Below are 21,206 nucleotides of genomic sequence, written 5' to 3'. Positions count from 1 at the left end.
TCACAACACGGTGGAAACTGTAAACCAATTCCACAGAGCCATGATTGTTTGGTTAGAAGAATATTGTTTCTCTGGTGGGAAGGCCTCTCTTTTTGGTGTAAGTCACGTGAAAGGAAAAAGCAAGAGAAAGACCTCACGAAATTTAGAGATGAATAAATCTAGGCTCAGTATCTATGGAGGGCAAAAGTCACATATCCATACTACACACACACACATGTCAGAAGTAGGTGCAATGAAAGAGTTGTTGGGGATCAACAGAGCAGTGAATCATTCTAGGAAGCAAGAGCGGAGCACAGAGGAGAGGAAGGGAAAGGCAGCTCCGTCACCTAACAGTAACTCCAACAACATTAACTCCCAAAAAGGTTTTGTCCCATACCCTTGAAGTAAAGACCTGAGAACAATTTTCTTTCTACCATTCTGACCAATATAACTCAATTTGTATTTTCTTAGGGTGGTAGAAATTGAGAAATACCTACTAAAATCATAGAAACAGAGAAAAACAACAGGTAGCTAAGGAGAAGAGAAAAGAAAGGACCACTTGACTCGAACCCTCACAGTCTGACCATTAACTTCAGTCACCTCCAGCCCTACCACACCCTCACCTCACTTCAGATTTTTGCAAACTCCATCCTGTCTTATAACAGGAGTTTTACCTTCCACGTATGGCTCCTGCCTAAAGCCTAGTTTTTCTTGAAGATAGACAAGCACACATAAAAGAAAATATCGTCCTCTCCAAGATAAGGAAATGAAACAAATATTGTAAACAAAAGGAAACCAAAGAAATTCCAGAGTACTGAACATTTTTACTCATCACTCTCCTGTTCCAGCCTCAGTTTCTGGGCTCTATTCTTGACCCAAAGAATGTGACTTCTCCCAGCTTTGCTTTCTTCATCCATAAAAATATAAAAATACATCAATATTTATATAAGAATATAAAAAGCATTTTTCAAAAACTGCAAAGGTGCAGTTAAGACTCACTGAAATGATATTAATAAAACCAACTAACTCAGGCTTATTAAGTATTTTTTTTTTTTTTTGTAGAGACAGAGTCTCACTGTACTGCCCTCGGGTAGAGTGCCATGGCATCACCCGGCTCACAGCAACCTCTAACGCTTGGGCTTACGCGATTCTCTTGCCTCAGTCTCCCCCAAGCAGCTGGGACTACAGGCACCCGCCACAACGCCCGGCTATTTTTTTGTTGCAGTTTGGCCAGGGCCGGGTTTGAACCCACCACCCTCAGCATATGGGGCCGGCGCCCTACTCACTGAGCCACAGGCACCGCCCAAGTATTTTTTTTTTTTTTTGAAACAGGGTCTCGCTCTTGTTCAGGCTGGTCTTGAACCTGTGAGCTCAGGCAATCTACCCATCTCGGCCTCCCAAATGCTGGGATTACAGGCATGAGCCACCGTGGCCAGCAAGGCTCATTAAGTATTAGTGGGGTTTTTTGAATTCTGTACTCTGAGATGAGGTTGCCTCATATAGGACACCCCATAAAACTTGAATGACAGATAAATAGAAAATAATTTTTTGTTATGAGTAAGTCCCAATTATTGCATGTATTTTTATTTGCTAAATCTGGCAATCCTACCCTCCGGAAAATAGAAGACAGTTTGGAATGGTAAAACTAAAAATAATCCAATATTTAAATCCTAGCCCCAGCTGCTTCAAATATTGTATATGACTTGCAAGTACCTCATTTTCATTTTAAATGTTCCCAACACAAGGAAATGATAAATGAAGTTATCATTTATCATTTATGAAGTTGATAATCCTGATTTGATCATTATACATTATATGCATCAAAATATCACATTATGTAAGCCATAAATAAATACAGCTGTTATATGTCAACTTAAAAAAATAATACTAAACAAAATAAATACTACAAGCTGAAATAATGATCATGAAGGCCTCTTTTGAAACCAAAATTACATTATTGAATATTGATAAACCCTCTCATTGTCTCAAGTTATAAACTGTTTAATATTAAAACAAATCCCACAAAACCCCTTGTTGCAATAAGCTACCAGCACTGGGAAACTGCCCCAGTGGGAGCCTGGGATGTGGGTAAGGACACAGAAAACAAAGGCATCAAAGAAAAATAAGTTGCATTTGCATGAACTTTTGTGATCAGAAAATTTTGAAGATGTTTTTGTTTTGGTGTATTTGTAAGTTTTACCATTTAGTAGGTTTTGGATTAACTTTCTGTATAAGGCATGACAATTTTTTAAGCCTCTCTAAAGGTTTTAGCACAGTCCTAGGTATGAGACCTTGTAAAGGAACTGCTCGGAGAGAAACAAGTGATAGTATGTCCAGGAGAGCTTGAAAGAAACAATGGGGTGGTCTAGAGATGGGCTCAGAGAAGTCCTCGTGGAAAAGACCTTAAATAAGATGCATGCTCCATCTCGAAATCAAGGAGTGAAGAAAGCATAGGCTTCAAGGTGAAGTTCATGACACACACGCAGATATGACGCGTCAGCTTTTTCTTTTAACTCAAGGGGAGTTTTCGTACCATAATTTGGTACCATAATGGTCAAATCACAGGGGACCAAAAGATGTTCTTTGATAAAAAAAAAAAAAAAAAAAAGATGTTCTTTGATAACCCAATAGTTCACGATCTCTAGTTTACGATAATCTTGAAGTGACACATCATTGCCACTAATACCATGTTTTCATGTACAAAACTCATGCAAACACCACCAGCTGGGGATGAATAAGGCTCTGTCCCCAGGGGCCACTCATCAAGAAGAGATGATCTGCCTATAAACATGATGGTGTTAGAGGGAGATGGGCTTAGGGAGGCAAAACCTCCATGAATGGAGGATTTCCTGACTCTGTGAATGGAGGATTTCCTGACTCTGTGAATGGAGGATTTCCTGACTCTGTGAATGGAGGATTTCCTGACTCCTGAACAGAAAGACCACCATGGAGGCTTCACTGAAGAAAAGAGGCAGCCACAACATAGGCTACCTTCTAAAAGCAAAGAACTGAATGTGGAAAGCACAAAAGCCCGAAATAAGAGTTTCAGAGAGCGGTTGGAACAGTATTTCACTCAATTTACCAGGGAAACTCTACAGAGGGAAAGAGGCAGAGAAGAAAGGACAGCATAGTGAGGCGCTCTGTATGTGGGTCATTATGAAAGTTTTGAGACAAATTATGAAATCAAGAGATGTAAAAATATCAGGCCAAGTGCACTGGCTCGTGCCTGTAATCCTAGCACTCTGGAAAGCCAAGGGGGAATGATTGCCACAGCTTAGGAGTTTGAGAACAGCCTGAACAAAAGCAACCCCGACCCTGTCTCTAAAAATAGTCCGGCATAGTGGCAGGCGCCTGTAGTCCCAGGTACTTGGGAGGCTGAAGCAAGAGGATGGCTTGAGCTTAAGAGTTTGAGGTTGCTGTGAGCTATGACATCACGGCATTATATTGAGGGTAACAAAGTGAGACTATCTCAGAAAAGAGAAAGAGAATGAGAAAGACAGAAGGAGGGAGGATGGGAAGGAGGAGGGGGGAGACAGGAAAGGAGGAAGGGAGGAGGGGCAGGGAGAAAGGAAGGAAGGAAGGAAGTCCATGCTGATGCAAACCAATGGAGCCCTCCCAGCAACACTGATAAGCCGAGCAAGTTGAAACTTGCACAGGTGAGTCAGAATGGACACTGTCAACTATGTTTCTTGGAAGTGAAATAATGAACCATGGCTTGGCGCCCGTAGCAGAGTGGTTATGGCACCAGCCACGTGCACCGAACTTGGTGGGTTTAAACCAGGCCCAGGCCAGCTATACAACAATGACAACTACAACAACAACAACAAAATATCTGGGCGTTGTGGCAGGAGCCTGTTGTCCCAGCTACTTGGGAGGCTGAGGCAACAGAATCGCTTAAGCAAGAGAGTTTGAGGTTGCTGTGAGCTATGATGCCCCAGCACTCTATCGAGGGCAACATAATGAAACTCTGTCTAAAATAAAATAATGAACCATGACATAATTTGTCTCAAAACTTTCACAGTGACCCATGTACATCAAGTCTACATGTTCAGCTTTTATCCTGTGCAAAATAAGGAGTCATTAATAACTTTACCTGAGGGCAGCACCTGTGGCTCAAGGAGTAGGGTGCCAGCCCCATATGCCGGAGGTGGCGGGTTCAAACCCAGCCCTGGCCAAAAACTGCAACAAAAAAATAAATAAATAACTTTACCTTGGGAATGATTGAAAAATACTAAGTGCATAATACAGTAATTAAGGAGAAGAAAATGTTGCAAACTATATTCTAAGACTATTCTTGCCCTCTGTGTCAAAATAAAATGGGAGGATAAAATGAATGGCATATAGATTCCTACTTAGGAATAGACCTTCCTATGAAATAGGAGTAGTTCTTTTGGTGAGAAAAAAAAAAGCTGAGTTTTTTTTCTATGTGTTCTTCTATACTTTTACACATTCATCATAAAAACTTCAAATTGTGAAGATGCATGCCTCGGACATTAAAATCTTATTCATGTCCCCAAATGGATTTTGATACTTGGCATTTTTGTGTACATTGGGTAGTTGGTATTTGTTATTACAAATACTACAGGAAGAAACATTCTCATATGCATGCATATTCTGATAAAATTTTTATTTCTAAGAAGTTATGTTGCTGGATTGAAATGGATACATGCTACAAATTTTGATGATTGCTGCAAAGTTGCCTTTCAAAAAAAAGTAATAATTTAGATACCAGCAACATTTTAGGAGAGTGCCCAGTCCTCACATCTTTCTCAACACTCAGCAATACTTTTGTTTTTTAATAACGATGACAAGTTCTTATTCTTTCACAAATAAAGCTAATCATTCGGACCAGAACTTCATTTGAGAAACACCTTTTGAATGACTACGACGTTTGTGTTACACAATTAAGGATTTTCAGGGTATATAAAGCTGAGCTAGCTATGCCTCTCATCCTAGAAAACTCAAACTGAAGAGCCAATATGGACAATCAATATAAGGTAAAATACAGTAAATAACCTAATGGTGTGAACAACCAGCCAATCAAAGGAAGAACCAACTCCTTGCTGAGGTATCAGGGAAGGCATTATAGAAGAGTTTTTATCTTTTTCTTAAATATTGGCCAAGATGAATGCTCATCACTTTCCTAGGCATACTGAACATCACAAACCACAAATGCTGAACAGACAAGCTCAAAACATGTATGAGCGACAGCAAGGAGTTTCCTGGACCTGGGAAGCATTACAGACTGACCCCAGGCTTCCTGTTGACAAGAAGCCACTGGGAAATCAACTTGAGTCCCTGCTACCCTCTCCATGTGCCCCAGAATCCAGTTGGTGAAGTTTCTTGCCCTTCACCACTCACTTTGAACTGCATCACTCATTTTTTTTTTTTTTTTTTTGTCACTAAAACTCAGAGAGTCTTTAAAACTAGCACTGTTCTTACAAGGCCCATGAGAATAATTTTTTTTCTTTTTGTACAACCATGACATAATTTAGATTCATGTAGAAATATTACAAAAAGTAACCTATGGATTAGTTATGGAGAAACAAAGCCAGGTGTATGGCTTTTTCTAAGTATATTCAAAGTTTTATTCAATATATACTCAACATATTCTATGTATTTATTGATCCCAAAGGAGAGTGTATTGATACACTAGACATCACATAAACTTAGGATCTTTCTCCAGCTCTTGCCTACTATCCTTGCAAATTGGTTGAGTAAAAAGGAGACTTCCTTCCCTAAAAGACCAATAGTTTCTATTTGAAGTATAAATCAAGCCAAAAAATTATTTCTCAGTGAAGGTGCTATGTATTATTATATTGGTCTTCACTGTGATCACCACTGTATAGGTTTTGTTCTGTAAAACCCACTTTTGTAGTAAATAACTTCCTCTTCTGACTTGTCCTTCGTTCTTTTTTTTTGAAACAGAGTCTCACTCTGTTGTCCCAGGTTGAGTGCAGTGGCATCATCAGAGCTTCACAACATCCTCAAACTCTTGGGCTTAAGCAATCGTCTTGCTCCAGCCTCCCCTAGTAGCTGGGACTACAGGCGCCTATCACAACACCTGGCTAGATTTTTTTTCTATTTTTAGTAGAGATTGGAATCTCACTCTTGTTCAGGCTGGTCTTGAACTCCTGAACTCAAGCAATCCACCTGTCTCAGCCTCCCAAAGTGTTAGGATTACAGGCATGAGCCACTGTGCCCAGCCCCCTATTTAGTTCTTGAAAGCTAGGCCTAAGAAAACTTGACCCGGAGCAAAGTATTAACTCTGGGAGAAATTGTGTCTCTTCTAAAATACTTGAGCAGTTACTTCCCATTAGCTTAACTAATGATTGGCTCAGCTAAAAAAATAGAGTCGGTTGAGAAATTACAGCTCAGGGCTGGCTTTATTTAATTTTCCATTCAGGGGAACTAAACTCTTGGTTCTCACAAATCAAACTGTCACAGTTAAGCTTCAAAATCTGTTAGCAAGGGCTTCATAAATTAATTTTAGTACTTCTAAGAAATGCAGATAACTATAAATCCTTCAATTGTCTCCCTAAATTATAGAAAGTTGTGTTTCTCCATGGGTCACCTGGGCACAGCTTTTACATGAACACTCCAGCAAGCAAACACCCGAGTGACTGGCTGAGAAGCAGCCGCCTTGTCCTCTGTACTGTTACCCATCTCATCTCACAGCTTTGCAATCTTCCTATCTTAGTAGTATCTGTCTCTACTTCTTGGCTAAAACACAGATTTTTTTTTTTTCTCCTAAATAAGAATAATGCAAAGAGTAGCACAGTCATAAGGAACCCAACAAGATGCAGGAGTAATAGAAGGAAATCGCCCAGCCATTTACAGCAACTATCCTTCTCTTACTTCCAAATCTCACCATCATCAGAGCAGGATCTTTGCTTCCAGCAAGCAGCAGGTTTCCAAGAAAAAGAGAGAGAAAGAGAGTGGCACGCTCACCTTCTGCTCTTAGACTCACCCACCAAATAATGAGGGGGTGGAGAGAAGCCAGCAGGGTATAGTCATCGATAGCCCTACAATTGGAAAGAAACATCAAAAGATGTTCCATACCCTCCAACACATTTGGGGGGTTTTATTTTCTTTTTTTTTTTTTCTTGTTGGGGATTCATTGAGGGTACAATAAGCCAGGTTACACTGATTGCAATTGTTAGGTAAAGTCCCTCTTGCAATCATGTCTTGCCCCCATTAAGTGTGACACACACCAAGGCCCCGGTTTTTATTTTCTTAATCACTTTCTGCCAAGCACATATATATTTATATCTGGTCTTTGTGCCTGGTCATCTTATCCACCCAATCTAGATTTGACAAGATTCAAGTACCACAAGAGCACAGGGGAGATGAGACACTTCACGGAGTGTGTGATCAAATGTTCACCAAATGCTCGCCTAGCACCTAATATTAAAAATACTTACCATTTATTTAGTGTGTCTAGTGTATACTCTATGTTATGACTACACCAATTACTTTACATGAATTTCATATTCCAAAACCCATAATCTTGCATTAATTAGAATTATTTTGTTGAAAGCAAGAGAAAGTTATTCTGAAAAACATAAATAGCAGAAGAATTATCAGAAGGATATAAGGCTTTCAAGGCAACACTGAAGGATCGGGAATAAGAAGTGCCTTGGTGCCCTTCTGGTGGAATGGTCGGGAATGACTACATCAGGGGTACAGTGTGACCTCCTGGGGTGATGAAACGGCTTTGAGAGAGCTGGTTGGTGTACCAGTCTGAGTGTGCTCAGCACCACTGTTCACTTCAAAATAGTTCATTATTACATAAATTTTATTACCTCAATGAAAATTTTTAAATGAACTAGTATACTGTCATATAGGATGCTGCTTCTGTGAGCAATCACCTCCAAGAACTTTCAGGAGTTTTGAACCTCTGAAATGCTGGGAGAGAGTGTACAAATGATGGAGTGCAGGTCATACACCATCCCCTGGCCCCGTGAGTGACAATCCTGCCAGGTCACATCCATCTGGGGCAATAGTAGTTCCCACAAATATTGGAGTGCTGTTTTAGAAAAAGAAGAATGGATCCTGAGTGACAAAAAAACAAAAGATTTAATCTCCAACAGGTCAATCACTGACGTATTTCTTCCCTACTACCTGGGAATTGTGCGAGGCCTTAGAAGTCATAAATAAATAAAATGCAGTCATTATTTTCAGTGATAGCAACAGATTTTGATGCAAAATGAATCATATAAGTCACATGTATAAAGTATAAAGCAGGAGTTTTTTGCTTATGGTGTCCAGTATCACAAACATACATATGGACCTTTCTCTTTTTTCTGCTTATCAGTTTTCCTCAGTATTTGTTGTGTATTTATCGTGTGGCCCAAGACAGCACTTATTTTTCCAACATGTGCTGAAAAAGAAAAAAAGATTGGACATCCCTCTGTAAAGTTGCTGGTAACTGATAGAGTTGAAATTAAACGTAAGAGAAGGGACTGATTTTCTTGTTACTTGCAAATAAACTGTTTTAAGTGTTTTATCTGGAATACTGTTTTCGCCTATAAAATTCAAAAACAAAATCCTAGCACTTCTGTGAGTGGAAAGAAATGGAATGAAGAAAGGGCCACGTTAATAGCGTCTCTAAGTTAGAAAACCAGGACTTTGAAAGGAGGCTGGAAGACGTCACGCACTTACAAAGTGAAGAGTTGTAGTCTTAACATGAAGCAGCTGACCTACAAGGGAAGTGTTAAGGGATTATATAATTACACAGAACAGCATCAAAGGATCACACTGCCCTGCTGGCTTCTGAGGCATTGGTTTGACTCAGCCTAAATATTAACTCAGAGCTAGAGTTTACATAAGGTAGAATCATCGCCAGGAGCTAGTGAGGAGCGAGCTTACTGAAGTCTGGACAATGATCTGTGGATTTCTGACTGTGATTAGCCATGGGATGTACAGACAGATGATAATTAAGCCCAGAACACAATGAGGCCCATGAGATTGCTCCTTGAGACCTGTTGGGCTGCACGGATACAGTTACAAGGCAGGTCACCAGTGCCCCAATTTGATAGAATCCGCCTGAAGCGAAACTGAGCAATAGAGGGCGCCACCCAGGGACCCGTACGTCAAGGCTTACTCTTAAGGCAATGAGGATTCTACTGCACCCGCCCTGGTAACAAGCCGAATCTCCATGTGCCTTGTCCGGGTTGCGCCCCTATTGCTCCAACTGTAAAGTGGAGGGTTGGGGAATCCGAACGGGGTCCCCTAAATATCACTTCTCTTTGTGAACAAGTGCTGAATAAATTGAAAAACAAGATCAAATAGTGATAAGTGATGGGTCAAAAGGTTAAATTGGAGGCCCCAGCTGCTGAGAAAACCACAGGAGCAAGGACTAGACAGACTTCCCTGTCCAGGCGCAGGCCTCCCGGGCTGCCGCCGAAGAACTTGCTCCTAGGGGGCGGTGCGGAGCGTCTGCTCCCTCCCAGCAGCTAGAGCCCCTGAGAAGGGCGTGGCTGAGCCAGCTGCCTGGACAGAGGGCAAGTTTACACTGCGCAGTGCTAACCTCCAGGTATAATATTACCACACGAGCTATCTCACAGTCACAGGAAGGAAAGTCTTGCATATCACATGAAGATGCTGAAATCACACAATTTATTGCAGCAGTTTTAAAACTTACAGAAGAACCAAAGGGATAGGATATGTGCTGCACACCCCCAAAGGCAAAGCCCAATAGCCCCACCCACCCAACATCACAGTCATATCTTCAAAAAATAAAGTACCTGCCACTAAAGTGAATTCAAAAATAAGACAAAGCCACACTAGATGATCTCTGAATTCTTTCTGACAATAACATTCTATGTACAGATGAGATAGACATGGCATAAATCTGGAAGTGAAGCATTATGGAATAATATACTGTCCATTCAGGTTTGCTCGATTTCCCAAGGAATGAAAAAGGATAAAAATGGTAATCCTTGAAACCATAGACTCTGTCTCTGTCTATCAGCATAAGTGGAAAGTGTATACTCCATAAACCAGACATTATTTCTGGAATCACAAATTATCCATCAAGCATTGTAAAACACTCTAACTTCTCAGAAATACTTTAATTCTATAATAAATAGATGAAAGTGTCCTTTCAATTGATCCATGAAGTAAATTTAAACGTGATTTCATTTGTTGGCAGGGATTTTAAGAAATATATAATATCACATGCTATGAGGTAGCTTTTTTCCATATTACAGGGTATCCTAATGTCGCCTTACATAGGGGAAGCTAAATGTAGCTTATTTACAAACTATTTATTATAGAATTTTATAAAATATTTACAAAATTCTACATGTTGGCCACCTCTTTCTACATACACAAAGTCTCTCCGACTAGTGGTGAACATGTTCCAAGGTATCTGTTGCTATGTAATTTTTCCTTTTGAAAGTTGGATCAAACAAATGCTTCAATAAACATATGATGATTGAATACAAAATTTATTTGTACTTGTAAATAGTTGCTTATCATTCAATTGTACATGAACATAATAAAACAGTGTTTTAAATGCTTCAATTATAGCAACACAACCTGTACTCTCTGATATTGCAAAGTGAATCACTAAGCTTTACAATAGATATAATAGTTGTATTTCCTTCTTACCTTGCCAAAAGATGAAAGAAAATGGTAGATTTTGAGAAAAGCACCAATCAAATTAGAGTCTAAATAGTACTATGGAACTTCATATCTGTATTATACTAGGTTATTATATTCAGATAATTTTCTTAGCTCTTCTTTACTGACAGCTATGCAAGCCACCTCAACTCTCCAAATAATTCTATCCTGTAAGGACCCTTGCTTCCAACTCTTGCCTTTCTTCCTCTTCCTTTCTTCAAATATACCTGCCTCATGTTGTAATCTATGAGTTTTTGATTAGTGATCGGTTATAGAACAAGATAAACTTATTCAGTTCTGATGCTGAATATAATTCAGGCCACGGTGTTTGTTGAGCAGGTGACAATTTATTCTCATCTTTCACTCTTTAAGTGTTATTTTGACATTAACCCTTAGTGGGATAAATCAAAAGAACGGGTCATGTCAAGAATAAAATATGCTAGAAGAGAAAATATTGATTTGTTTTTGTTTTTTGGATTTTTTTTGTTTTTTGGATTTTTTTAAGGTAAAATGGCTTTTGACACTGCTCAAGTGAGAAACAGATGCCTTCTCTGCCTCTAAAATGAGGATGCTCACTCAAGAGCAGAGATCTGGAATTCAGCTGAGCAGGGTGGGACTCATGGGTATTTGCTCTCCTCCCTAGAAGTCAGTTCTAATCAGGTCAAGTTATTTTTCTTCAATATTTTTTCTTATTTAAATGTTGGCCTACTATCATGCCGAGTTTTATTTCTTCTTGCTGCATGTTTTTGGTAACCTTTTCTAGGTTACTGTCGCCAGATATCTTCCCCAACCTGGCTAAGTCATCAAAGGCCAAGCCCAGATGAACAAGAAATACCTACAAAACAACATACAATGTGCTTCTTTTTATAATGGGAATAATGATACTTTTCACACTGTTGTTATAAGAGGAAAATAATATAAAAATATTTGAGAACAGAAGGCGGAGCAAGATGGCGGCCAAGTAACAGCTTCCTTGCATCTGGGCACCATGAGTCTGGGGAGATAGGACTTCAGGCATCTCTGGCTGGTGGGATCTGCCTATCGTCACCCCTGCGAGAATACAGGGAGTCAGCGAGAGACTTCTGGACCCCAAGAGGAGGACTAAAACAGTGGAAAAACGGCAAGTGGTCGCATGTGTTCAATCCGTCTAAACCCGCCCGCAACTGTAAGTTCAGTAGCAGCGAGACTGCAAACCAGAAAGGCCTTACCTGTGAACTGTTTTGGTGTCTTTGGCCTTGGCAGTCAGTTGAACTGCCTTGGGGAGAGCCTGAGCGGGAGTGCGGAGAACTTGGGCCATTGTCTAGGGTCCTAGTCTGAGCCACTGAGCCAGACGGAGCTAACAGTGTTTGGCTGTGGGTCACAGGGAGCCATTGTGAGCGATTTGCCCTGGCAAGCTCCGCCCTCAGGGTCCCAGAGCTAGAACTGGGTGGGAGTTGGTAACCCAGCGACCAAGTAGCCTAAGGGCGGGGTCTGAGCCGCCTTGCAGCCCTAACCCTCGGGGACAGAGTGAGACCAGTTTTGGCACACTGGGTAAGTGGATAGCCACTTTAGCAGTGATTCCAGCGACAAGCACTTTCCTGGGAAAGCTTCTGCTCAGCAAGTAAACAAGTTCAAAGTGCCTTTTAAGTGGGCTGAAGAGAGATTTAGGGTGTCTACCTGCTGGGGTTTGAGAAATCAGCAGCCTCCAGTCGTATCAGAACTGTGATTAACATCTCATACCCCAGAAGACCACGCGTTGCCCAGACAATATTCAATAACATATACATACTGCTTTGTTTTTGGTTGTGTTTTTTTTTTTTTTCTTTTGGTTTGGTTGTTTTTTTTATTTTGATGTTGTTGATGTTGTTTTGTTTTTTAAGTTCAACCTTTTCCATACAGATCCTTTTTCTTTCTCAATTTTTCTAGTTTAATTATAATTTCCCATTGCTGCCTTTTTCAATAATTAGAACTTCATTTTTGCTAGTGTTTCTACCGCTATTATTTGCTTTTCCACCAATTTTATCCCGTAAAGTTTTCTGTTTGCTTGTTTTGGTTTGATTTACAGCATTTTTGTCTTTCCTCTCTACTTGGTGGAGGTGGGGTACTGTGTCTGATCAGGTTAGCAAAGAACTGCTGACCTCAAGGGAACCACACAACTGGGCACCCCCAGAAGGTGGGGTTTTTTAAGGTTGTGTCAAAGTACCCTACTGTACACCTATATTGCTCTGTCTCCCTCTTTCTGTGCCTCTCTTCTTTGTGTCAATATTCCTTTTACCCTCCCCCTCTCCTTTCTCTATTTTTCTTTGTTTTTCTTATCACTCAGTCCTCCTTTCTTTCATCCCTTTTTTCCTCTTCAACCTTCTCACCCTTCTGCTCCTGTAACCCTTAGTCCACAGGCACAAGAACTTAAAAAGCAAGAGGAAGTGAAAGGAAAATTAGGGCAAGGAAACAGATAAAAGAAATCATTCATGAGGAAGAATCAGCAGAAAACTCCAGGCAACATGAAGAACCAGTCCAGAACAACCTCGCCAAGGGACCATGAGGTAGCTACTGCAGAGGATTCCACCTATAAAGAAATGTTATAAATGACAGAAAGGGAATTTAGAATACACATGTTGAAAACAATGAAAGAAATGATGGAAAAAATGAAGGAAACTGCTAATAAAGTGGAAAATAATCAAAAGGAAATCCAAAATCAGAATCAAATAAGAGATGAACAATATGAAGAATATAAAAAGGATATAGCAGAGCTGAAGGAACTGAAACAGTCAATTAGGGAACTTAAAGATGCAATGCAAAGTATCAGTAACAGGTTAGACCATGCAGAAGAAAGAATTTCAGAGGTAGAAGACAAAGTTCTTGAGATAGCTCAGATAGTAAAAGAGGCAGAAAGGAAGAGAGAGAAAGCAGAACGTTCACTGTCAGAATTATGGGACTTTATGAAGCATTCCAACATCCGAGTTATAGGAATCCCAGAAGGGGAAGAAGAATGCCCCAGAGGAATGGAAGCCATACTAGAGAATATTATAAAAGAAAATTTCCCAAATATCACCAAAGATTCTGACACACTGCTTTCAGAGGGCTATCGGACCCCAGGTCACCTCAACTCTAACCGAGCTTCTCCAAGACACATTGTGATGAACCTGTCCAAAGTCAAGACAAAAGAAAAGATTCTGCAAGCTGCCAGGAGTAAGCGCCAGTTGACCTACAGGGGCAAATCCATCAGAGTTACCGCAGACTTCTCTAATGAAACTTTCCAGGCAAGAAGACAATGGTCATCTACCTTTAATCTATTTAAACAGAACAATTTCCAGCCCAGAATTCTGTACCCTTCTAAGCTAAGCTTAAAAATTGACGGAGAAATCAAATCATTTACGATATATAAACATTGAGGAAATTCGCCACAACAAGACCAGCTCTACAGGAAATACTTCCACCTGTTCTGCACACTGACCACCACAATGGATCAGCAGCAAAGTAAAAACTCAGAAATTAAAGGATAGAACCTAACCTCCACACTGATGCAAAAGATAAAACTAAGCAATTGACTCTCATAAAATAAGATGAATAGAATACTACCACACTTATCAATTATCTCAATAAATGTTAATGGCTTGAATTCCCCACTGAAGAGACATAGATTGGTTGACTGGATTAAAAAACACAAGCCATCCATTTGCTGTCTGCAAGAAACACACCTGGCTTCAAAAGACAAATTAAAGCTCCGAGTCAAGGGTTGGAAGACAAATTTTCAGGCAAATGGAATTCAGAAGAAAAGAGGAGTTGCAATCTTATTTTCAGATACATGTGGATTTAAAGCAACTAAAGTCAAAAAAGACAAAGATGGTCACTTTATATTGGTCAAGGGAAAAATACAACGAGAAGATGTTTCAATTCTAAATATTTATGCACCCTATTTAAATGCTCCCAGATTCTTGAAACAGACCTTACTCAGTCTGAGCAATATGATATCTGAGAATACCATAATTACAGGGGACTTTAACACTCCTCTTACAGAGCTGGACAGATACTCTAAACAGAAATTAAACAAAGATATAAGAGATTTAAATGAGACCCTAGAACAACTGTGGTTGATAGACGCATATAGAACATTCCATCCCAAAGATAAAGAATATACATTCTTCTCATCACCCCATGGAACATTCTCCAAAATTGATCATATCCTGGGACACAAAACAAATATCAACAGAATCAAAAGAATTGAAATTTTACCTTGTATCTTCTCAGACCATAAGGCACTAAAGATGGAACTCAACTCTAACAAAAACGCTCGACCCCACACAAAGGCATGGAAATTAAACAATCTTCTGTTGAATAACAGATGGGTGCAGGAAGAAATAAAACAGGAAATCATTAACTTCCTTGAGCATAACAACAATGAAGACACAAGCTACCAAAACCTGTGGGATACTGCAAAAGCAGTTTTGAGAGGAAAATTCATCGCTTTAGATGCCTACATTCGAAAAACAGAAAGAGAGTGCATCAACAATCTCACAAGAGATCTTATGGAATTGGAAAAAGAAGAACAATCTAAGCCTAAACTCAGTAGAAGAAAAGAAATATCCAAATTCAAATCAGAGATCAATGAAATTGAAAACAAAAGAATCATTCAGAAAATTAATGAAACAAGGAGTTGGTTTTTTGAAAAAATAAAGAAAATAATAAACCATTGTCCAGACTAACGAGGAATAGAAAAGTAAAATCTCTAATAACCTCAATCAGAAATGATAAGGGGAAATAACTGATCCCACAGAGATACAAGAGATCATCTCTGAATACTACCAGAAACTCTATGCCCAGAAATTTGACAATGTGAAGGAAATGGATCAGTATTTGGAATCACACCCTCTCCCTAGACTCAGCCAGGAAGAAATAGAGCTCCTGAACAAACCAATTTCAAGCACTGAGATCAAAGAAACAATAAAAAATCTTCCAAACAAAAAAATGCCCTGGTCCAGATGGCTTCACTCCAGAATTCTATCGAAACTTCAAGGAAGAGCTTATTCCTGTACTGCAGAAATTATTCCAAAAAATTGAGGAAGAAGGAATCTTCCCCAACACATTCTATGAAGCAAACATCAACCTGATACCAAAACCAGGAAAAGACCCAAACAAAAAGGAGAATTTCAGACCAATCTCACTCATGAATATAGATGCAAAAATTCTCAACAAAATCCTAGCCAATACATAGCAGCTTATCATCAAAAAAGTCATTCATCATGATCAAGTAGGCTTCATCCCAGGGATGCAAGGCTGGTTTAACATATGCAAGTCCATAAACGTTATCCACCATATTAACAGAGGCAAAAATAAAGATCACATGATCCTCTCAATAGATGCAGAAAAAGCATTTGATAAAATCCAGCATCCTTTTCTAATTAGAACACTGAAGAGTATAGGCATAGGTGGCACATTTCTAAAACTGATTGAAGCTATCTATGACAAACCCACAGCCAGTATTTTACTGAATGGAGTAAAACTCAAAGCTTTTCCTCTTAGAACTGGAACCAGACAAGGTTGTCCTGTGTCACCTTTACTATTCAACATAGTGCTGGAAGTTCTAGCCAATACAATTAGGCAAGACAAGGAAATAAAGGGAACCCAAATGAGAGCAGAGGAGGTCAAACTCTCCCTCTTCGCTGACAACATGATCTTATACTTAGAGAACCCCAAAGACTCAACCACAAGACTCCTAGAAGTCATCAAAAAATACAGTAATGTTTCAGGATATAAAATCAATGTCCACAAGTCAGTAGCCTTTGTATACACCAATAACAGTCAAGATGAGAAGCTAATTAAGGACACAACTCGCTTCACCATAGTTTCAAAGAAAATGAAATACCTAGGAATATCCCTAACGAAGGAGGTGAAGGACCTCTATAAAGAAAACTATGAAATCCTCAGAAAGGAAATAGCAGAGGATATTAACAAATGGAAGAACATACCATGCTCACGGACGGGAAGAATCAACATTGTTAAAATGTCTATACTTCCCAAAGCAATCTACCTATTCAATGCCATTCCTATCAAAATACCAACATCGTACTTTCAAGATTTGGAAAAAATGATTCTGAGTTTTGTATGGAACCGGAAAAAAAACCCCGTATAGCTAAGGCAGTTCTCTGTAACAAAAATAAAGCTGGGGGCATCAGCATACCAGATTTTAGTCTGTACTACAAAGCCATAGTGCTCAAGACAGCATGGTACTGGAACAAAAACAGAGACATAGACACTTGGAATCGAATTGAAAACCAAGAAATGAAACTAACATCTTACAACCACCTAATCTTCGATAAACCAAACAAGAACATACTTGGGGGAAAGACTCCCTATTCAATAAATGGTGTTGGGAGAACTGGATGTCTACATGTAAAAGACTGAAACTGGATCCACACCTTTCCCCACTCACAAAAATTGATTCAAGATGGATAAAGGACTTAAATTTAAGGCATGAAACAATAAAAATCCTCTAAGAAAGCATAGGAGAAACACTGGAAGATATTGGCCTGGGGAAAGACTTCATGAAGAAGACTGCCATGGCAATTGCAACAACAAAAATAAATAAATGGGACTTCATTAAACTGAAAAGCTTCTGTACAGCTAAGGAGACAATAACCAAAGCAAAGAGACAACCTACACAATGGGAAAGGATATTTGCATATTTTCAATCAGACAAAAGCTTGATAACTAGGATCTATAGAGAACTCAAATTAATCCACATGAAAAAAGGCAACAATCCCATATATCAATGGGCAAGAGACATGAATAGAACTTTCTCTAAAGATGACAGACAAATGGCTAACAAACACATGAAAAAATGCTCATCATCTCTATATATTAGAGAAATGCAAATCAAAACAACCCTGAGATATCATCTAACCCCAGTGAGAATGACCCACATCACAAAATCTCAAAACTGCAGATGCTGGCGTGGATGTGGAGAGAAGGGAACACTTTTACACTGCTGGTGGGACTGCAAACTAGTACAACCTTTCTGGAAGGAAGTATGGAGAAGCGTCAAAGCACTCAAGCTAGACCTCCCATTTGATCCTGCAATCCCATTACTGGGCATCTACCCAGAAGGAAAAAAATCCTTTTATCATAAGGACACTTGTACTAGACTGTTTATTGCAGCTCAATTTACAATCGCCAAAACGTGGAAACAGCCTAAATGCCCACCAACCCAGGAATGGATTGACAAGCTGTGGTATATGTGTACCATGGAATACTATTCAGCCATTAAAAAAAATGGAGACTTTACATCCTTCGTATTAACCTGGATGGAAGTGGAAGACATTATTCTTAGTAAAGCATCACAGGAATGGAGAAGCATGAATCCTATATACTCAATTTTGATATGAGGACAATTAATGACAATTAAGGTTATGGGGAGGATCAGAAAGAGGGATGGAGGGAGGGGGGTGGGGCCTTGGTGTGTGTCGCACTTTATGGGGGCAAGACATGATTGCAAGAGGGACTTTACCTGACAATTGCAATCAGTGTAACCTGGCTTATTGTACCCTCAATGAATCCCCAACAATAAAAAAAATATATATATATATTTGAGAACAATAAAAATCACCATATATACGTGCAAGAAATTATTGATTTTGTCTTACATTATTACAATTCATCACGAAGACTAAAGTTTAAAAATGTATTAGAAATTTTTGTTAGGTGTGGTGGCTCATGCCTGTAATCCTTACATTCTGGGAGGCCTAGGCAGGTAGATTGCCTGAGCTCACAGGTTTGAGACCAGCCTGAGGAAGAGTGAGACCCTATCTCTAAAAATAGCTGGGTGTTGTGGTGGGCACCTGTAGTCCCAGCTACTAGGGAGGCTGAGGCAAGAGAATTGCTTGAGCCCAAGAGTTTGAGGTTGCTGTGAGTTATGACGGCATGGCACTCTACCATGGGTAACAAAGTGAGACTTTATCTCAAAAAAAAAAAAGAAAAGAAAGAAATTTTTGTTAAATAGGATTTTAGCTGCTGTTCTCATACAACAAAGTAATTATGTGTGATGATAGATATGTTAATCTACATCACTAGAGTAAACCACTTTACCATCTGTGTGTGTCCCATAGCATCAGGCGAGAAACCTCAAATTATATAATAAAATTTACTTTATAAAAAATTAAAATTAACAAACTAAAAAGAAAAAAATTAAATTACTCCCTCTTTGGAAGCATCCCCTCTCCTGGATTTGTGCTTATTGGAGATTTTGTGATTATTCTGGCCTCGCTTTTCCACAGGTCTAGAATTTAAGAAAAAGAAAAAGTATTGTATTTTTCCTTCAGGGAAGCTTTATTTTAAGTTTCTCATATGTCCACTCCTTAGATACATTTTATTGTGTCCAACTTTCTGTAACAAGTCTGCATTTTGCATATTCCACATATTGCCATTTGCCCCAATAATGCATACATGTATGTTTAACGTATTAAACAGATACCTAGGATTACAGCCTTCTGGGTAGTTTCCAAAGATAACAATACATTATTTTTTATTACCACATCTCAGAAACTATTAAAAAATCACCATGATGTTACCCAATAATATTAATACATGGTGAATGGTTAAGAATTAGTGTATTTATCAGGTATATATGGCCTTCTAAAAAAATAAACACAGTAATCCTAAAAGGGTAAATAACAAATCTTTATCGTGGAACATCTGTCACTAAAATGTGCTTGAGATATCAGAAAAATATAAACTATTTAAGACTTTGCATTTATCCAACACATTATTTTAAAACTTCTTGTAAGTGCTCTACATGGCGGCCAGTACAGATTAGGGTATAATAAGAAAACATTCTAATTTACCTGTAGCAGAGAAACAGAGGGGAACTAATATAAATGGTATTTACTCTGTTAAAGATAAATAATAAACAGCTAGAACATCAGAATAGAAATCACTTGGCATTGGCTTTCATTCTTATAACCGGAAGTTCTGAAGCTATTGTCGTAATAGGAAAATAATAAAATTCTTTATTATTATCAGCTGTGATAAACTCTGCTTCTCTACTTTCTTGCTTGTCTAATCTGCCACCTGCAAACTGACTGCCCTAGGATATTGCCACAGCTTTCTAACTCCCTCTGTCCTCTCCTTCAATAAAATTCTGTTGGACTATTACTTTCCAAATCCAACTTTGCCCATTTACCATTCTCCCATGAAAGCACCATTCAGTCAGAATTGTTACAGCATTTAATATGAGATTTGTTGGAATGATCACAAACTAGTCTTGCTAAAAAAAAAAAAAAAAGTGGAAAATTTTTAATTTCCTAATTTCTCTGGTGGTCTTATGTGAGAACAGGGGTTTATTTTGTGGTAGGCGTGGCAAACAAGGGATTATTGGGGCAGGAAAAAGTGCCACTTAACCACCACCACCCCCAAGAAAATGCCCAGAAGGTCTCAGAAACAGGCAAAATGAAGAAGCCCAACAGGCGGATGGCCTTCCAGTCAGTCAGTGGTCCAGGGCAGGCAGAGCCTTGAGAGAAGGCAGGTGCATCCATGGACAGAGAGACAATGGCAGATGAGCACAGAGCCCCAGCCCTAGAACTTTAGGTTCTATGTATCATGAATAGGGTAAAGGGCTCAGAAATAAGATTCCAGCTCAAGAATAAATGAGTTACTGAGAAGGAAATCATGGTAAGGACCACCTGGTGACAGTTAATTCGGACACTAGCAATGAAACAATGTGGCTTCATCCCAAGATCAAACCAAGAGTTTAGTTATCCAACCAAAAGAATGAAAATAGAAGGACCAAGAGCAGAGCCTTTATGTTAACAGTGCCAACCAGAGTCCTTTGCATAGAAACCTTTATTAAACTGAACATTCACTATCAGTTTTTTTTCCAGAGGCCAAGGCAAGGATCAGTGACTCAAACTGTCAAGACGAGAACTCTGTCCATGATGGCATCAGGCCATTTCTCAGCCCTTCTGGCTGCCATACCCTGTTTCCCCGAAAATAAGACATCCTCTGAAAATAAGACCTACTTACAGGAAAGACAAGACGTCCCCTGAAAATAAGACCTAGCACATTTTTGGGAGCACACCTTAAAATAAGACACTGTCTTATTTTCGGGGAAACGGGGTAGATCATCAAATCATCACTTCACAGTACTGGTACCCACAGAGCTGGGAAGGAGCCACAGAGCCTCACAGGACCATAGCCTCTATTTTATTTACTTTCTCCCGATCATAATAAAATAAAATAAAATTGCATTACTGTGCCACTAAGGACATTTACCTCTCCTGGCTCAGTGTTTTCAAGGTCACTATGAAAGAAGAAGCAGATTTATACCTATCTATTCAAATTTCTGCCACTTTTTTGTTACTTCAGCAAAGAACAGATGAAACATCAAAACCAGCCAGGAAAAATAATATTGTATTTGCTCTTTTATTTATCTCAATTTTTCTTCTTCTAATTGAATTTTTTGCATGTCTTCTTTCATAATAAAATACAGTGTATTTTTAGTTAGACAATTTTGTGATTAAAATGGGAAGTCTCTGGAAAAAGGAGCCCTTATGAAACTGCTTCAGGATAACCTCAGAGCTTCATCTAGACTAGATTCTTCCAAGAGCTTTTAGCAGCTAGCATTGTGC

Source organism: Nycticebus coucang, chromosome 19 (assembly GCF_027406575.1).
Source record: "Nycticebus coucang isolate mNycCou1 chromosome 19, mNycCou1.pri, whole genome shotgun sequence".
NCBI classification, from domain to species: Eukaryota; Metazoa; Chordata; class Mammalia; order Primates; family Lorisidae; genus Nycticebus; species Nycticebus coucang.
Note: the sequence above shows the minus strand (reverse complement) of the source record.